The following is a 5,000-nucleotide window of genomic DNA, read 5'->3' on the forward strand; positions in this document are numbered from 1 at the left end:
TCGCCGCGGGGTGGGGCCGTTCCGGTGTGCGGTGGGCCGCACTTCTCCCCTAGTAGGACGTCGCGACCCGCTGGGTGCCGGCCTACGGCCCGGGTGCGCAGCCTGTCCTTCCGCGGGCCTCGGTTCGCGTCTGTTGGGCAGAGCCCCGGTGTCCTGGCTGGCTGCCCGGCGGTACATCTGGAGGAGTCGATTCGCCCCTTTGGGCGCTCGGGCTCCCGGCAAGCGCGCGCGGTTCTTCCCGGATGACGGACCTACCTGGCCCGGCCCCGGACCCGCGCCGCTGTTGGCTCGGGATGCTCTCGGGCGGAATAATCGCTCCCGTCAGCGGCGCTTCAGCTTTGGACAATTTCACGACCCGTCTTGAAACACGGACCAAGGAGTCTAACATGTGCGCGAGTCATTGGGCTGTACGAAACCTAAAGGCGTAATGAAAGTGAAGGTCTCGCCTTGCGCGGGCCGAGGGAGGATGGGGCTTCCCCGCCCTTCACGGGGCGGCGGCCTCCGCACTCCCGGGGCGTCTCGTCCTCATTGCGAGGTGAGGCGCACCTAGAGCGTACACGTTGGGACCCGAAAGATGGTGAACTATGCCTGGCCAGGACGAAGTCAGGGGAAACCCTGATGGAGGTCCGTAGCGATTCTGACGTGCAAATCGATCGTCGGAGCTGGGTATAGGGGCGAAAGACTAATCGAACCATCTAGTAGCTGGTTCCCTCCGAAGTTTCCCTCAGGATAGCTGGTGCTCGTACGAGTCTCATCCGGTAAAGCGAATGATTAGAGGCCTTGGGGCCGAAACGACCTCAACCTATTCTCAAACTTTAAATGGGTGAGATCTCCGGCTTGCTTGATATGCTGAAGCCGCGAGCAAACGACTCGGATCGGAGTGCCAAGTGGGCCACTTTTGGTAAGCAGAACTGGCGCTGTGGGATGAACCAAACGCCGAGTTAAGGCGCCCGAATCGACGCTCATGGGAAACCATGAAAGGCGTTGGTTGCTTAAGACAGCAGGACGGTGGCCATGGAAGTCGGAATCCGCTAAGGAGTGTGTAACAACTCACCTGCCGAAGCAACTAGCCCTGAAAATGGATGGCGCTGAAGCGTCGTGCCTATACTCGGCCGTCAGTCTGGCAGTCATGGCCGGTCCTTGCGGCCGGCCGCGAAGCCCTGACGAGTAGGAGGATCGCGGCGGTGGGCGCAGAAGGGTCTGGGCGTGAGCCTGCCTGGAGCCGCCGTCGGTGCAGATCTTGGTGGTAGTAGCAAATACTCCAGCGAGGCCCTGGAGGGCTGACGCGGAGAAGGGTTTCGTGTGAACAGCCGTTGCACACGAGTCAGTCGATCCTAAGCCCTAGGAGAAATCCGATGTTGATGGGGGCCGTCATAGCATGATGCACGTTGTGCTGGCCCCCGTTGGGCGAAAGGGAATCCGGTTCCTATTCCGGAACCCGGCAGCGGAACCGATACAAGTCGGGCCCCTCTTTTAGAGATGCTCGTCGGGGTAACCCAAAAGGACCCGGAGACGCCGTCGGGAGATCGGGGAAGAGTTTTCTTTTCTGCATGAGCGTTCGAGTTCCCTGGAATCCTCTAGCAGGGAGATAGGGTTTGGAACGCGAAGAGCACCGCAGTTGCGGCGGTGTCCCGATCTTCCCCTCGGACCTTGAAAATCCGGGAGAGGGCCACGTGGAGGTGTCGCGCCGGTTCGTACCCATATCCGCAGCAGGTCTCCAAGGTGAAGAGCCTCTAGTCGATAGAATAATGTAGGTAAGGGAAGTCGGCAAATTGGATCCGTAACTTCGGGATAAGGATTGGCTCTGAGGATCGGGGCGTGTCGGGCTTGGTCGGGAAGTGGGTCAGCGCTAACGTGCCGGGCCTGGGCGAGGTGAGTGCCGTAGGGGTGCCGGTAAGTGCGGGCGTTTAGCGCGGGCGTGGTCTGCTCTCGCCGGTGGTTGGCCTCGTGCTGGCCGGCGGTGCAGGATGCGCGCGCCTGCGCGGCGTTCGCGCCCCGGTGCTTCAACCTGCGTGCAGGATCCGAGCTCGGTCCCGTGCCTTGGCCTCCCACGGATCTTCCTTGCTGCGAGGCCGCGTCCGCCTTAGCGTGCTCCTCCGGGGGCGCGCGGGTGCGCGGATTCTCTTCGGCCGCCATTCAACGATCAACTCAGAACTGGCACGGACTGGGGGAATCCGACTGTCTAATTAAAACAAAGCATTGCGATGGCCCTAGCGGGTGTTGACGCAATGTGATTTCTGCCCAGTGCTCTGAATGTCAACGTGAAGAAATTCAAGCAAGCGCGGGTAAACGGCGGGAGTAACTATGACTCTCTTAAGCTCACATGATGCGTCATATATGGATCCTCTCAATCCACTCCTCAGCATCCTAGCGATGTCGAGTGGATGATGGTTCGCTTAGCCTCTCAGTGGGAAATCCTAGCTCTGGCCTTCACGTGGCGGGAGTCGTGAGGGGGGCCGAGAGGGGGCACAGTGCTCTGTGTCTCCTCAGAGCTCTCCAACCGACAGAGCGGGGTGATCCTTCAGGGCTTGGGGGTTGCCTGCCCCCCTGCCCCTTGTTTCAGCTGGCCCCAACACAAGGAATAAATCAGGTAGCGGTCCTCCCACTGGAGGCGCCGCGCCAGTTGTTGGGCCACCATCTGACGCCGCCAGTCCGGGTCGAGCAGCCTTGCCTGCGTTTCAGTGCCCTGAGTGCCAGCGGAGCTTCAGCACCAAGAGTGGTCTTGGTGTCCACCGCCGCAGGGCTCATCCTAGTGCAGCGAATGCAGAGGTCAACATCCAGAGGACGAAGGCCAGGTGGTCCAGTGAGGAACTGTTACGCCTGGCCCATGCAGAGGCAGTGCTGACACTCGAAGGCACCCGGTTCCTGAACCAAGAACTAGTGAAGTCCTTCCCGCACCGCTCGCTTGAATCCATCAAGTGCCAGCGACGTGCGGGAGCTTACAGGAACCAGGTTGCCGAGTTCGTCACTGCCCTCTCTACTTCTGCGGTTCGTCCTCGCACCTCTGATGCTGCTGCACCACCTATTGTGACATCCCCAGTTTCCTTGACACCACCGTCGGCAGAGGACCCTGTCGACCATGCTATCTGGTCGGTCTTAGCAGCCTTACCATCGTCGGGCTCAAGGTTTCGCTCAGTTGACGACATCTTGGCGCTGGGACACACTGCATCTCGGCATGTCATCATGGGCATGCTGCCACCAGCACTTGATGCTATAGGTAGCAAGGAGGCGCCCCAAAATCCCGTCGCCTCCAAGCAGATGTCCCAGCCACCTGAGCGAAAACGAGCTCGGCGTAGGTGGGAGTATTTTGTCTGCCAGCGTGCGTTCTCCAAAAACGCGGGGCGGTGCATTAATGGCATTCTAGACGGTACACTGCTCCACCAACCACCTACTATTCCTGGTCTGGTGGAGTATTGGAAAGATCTCTTCACCCGGCGCCCATCAGGCCGGGTTGACCGTCTGGATTGTCAGTTGTTACCGTCCCGCGCCGAGGTGCCCTTTCAACAGCTGTGGGCGCCCATCACGTTGGAGGACATTGCTGCAGCTCTCCCACCCCGTCGCTCCGCCGCGGGACCAGACGGGCTCACACCTGCCCAGCTCCGTCGTCTTCCCCGTGAGGTCCTTCTGAAAGTGTTAAACCTTTTCCTTTTGACCCGCCGTCTCCCATCCCGACTCCTCCAGGCCCGTACCTCCCTGCTGCCCAAGAAGGCCGCCCCAGCATCCCCCTCTGACTTCCGCCCGATCACAGTTTGCTCAGTCCTCGCCAGGGTCTTCCACAAGATCCTGGCGGGTCGGCTGATGCGGGCTTGTGTGTTGGACGGGCGTCAGCGGGCCTTCCTTCCTCAGGATGGGATGCTGCACAATTCATTCTTGCTGGACCTGGCGATGACTCAGGCCAGGGCGAACTGTAACTCCCTCTATGTTGCGTCCCTGGATGTGTCCAAGGCATTCGACTCTCTGGACCATGGTGCCCTGAGGCCTGCCCTGAGGGCTCATGGTCTGCCAGACGAGTTCATTGGATACATCCTGGGATGCTATGTGGATGGAGCGACGGTGATCTCTGGTTCGGGGAAGTCAATGGGTCCAGTGCGGCCTTCAAGGGGCGTTCGGCAGGGCGATCCTCTTTCCCCTATCCTGTTTAACCTTTCGCTGGACCTTATGCTTGCTCGCCTCCCAGATCATGTTGGTGCCAATGTAATGGGACGACGCCTGAATGCTGCCGCCTTCGCCGATGACCTCCTGCTGTTCGCTGAGACTAAGGGTGGTCTCCAGGACCTGATTGATACATCTATATCAGTCCTTGGAGACCTGGGTCTCCAGGTCAATCCTGGGAAGTGTTTTACTCTCGCCCTCGCGGCCTCTGGTCGCGAGAAGAAAGTTAAGGTCGACAACACCACGACCTTCAAGGCTGGTTATACCACCCTTCCAGCCTTGGCAGTCGAGAGCACTTTCCGGTATCTTGGCCTGGAGTTCTCTACCAGCGGACGTAGCCTCTTCCATCCGAGGCGGGAGGTCGAGCGACAGCTAAGCGTCCTGTCCAAGGCACCACTGAAGCCCCAACAACGTCTTCACGCCCTGAGAACGGTGGTCCTGCCAGGGATCCACCATGGCCTGGCTCTGTCGAGGACCCGTCTTGGAGCTCTCTCCGCAGTGGACATCGCCATTCGCACAGCTTTAAGATCTTGGCTGTGCCTGCCAGCGGACACCCCTGTTGCGTACTTTCACGCCCCTGTCACATCTGGGGGCTTGGGAGTGCCATCAGCTCGCTGGCTTGGGCCTCTGCTGCGGCGGAATCGACTCGCCAACATCCGAGCTTTGGGAGTCCTATCAGACGGGTCGACAGATGACGTTCTCGGGCGTGAAATTGGGAGGTTGGAGCAGCAGCTACGGTGGCACGACGCGGACATACGGACAAGCAACCAGCTTGGCCGGATGTGGGCGGAGAGGCTGCACTCGTCGGTGGATGGCGCTGCCCTGAGGAAGTCTGCCCGAACACCAGG

The 5,000-nt window shown here is 60.2% G+C and overlaps 1 pseudogene; it reads left to right on the forward strand.

Moving 5' to 3' along the window:
• Window positions 1-5,000, forward strand: part of LOC124583753 — a 7,769-nt pseudogene that overhangs the window by 566 nt on the left and 2,203 nt on the right.

Source organism: Schistocerca americana, unplaced genomic scaffold, assembly GCF_021461395.2.
Source record: "Schistocerca americana isolate TAMUIC-IGC-003095 unplaced genomic scaffold, iqSchAmer2.1 HiC_scaffold_47, whole genome shotgun sequence".
Lineage (NCBI taxonomy): Eukaryota > Metazoa > Arthropoda > Insecta > Orthoptera > Acrididae > Schistocerca > Schistocerca americana.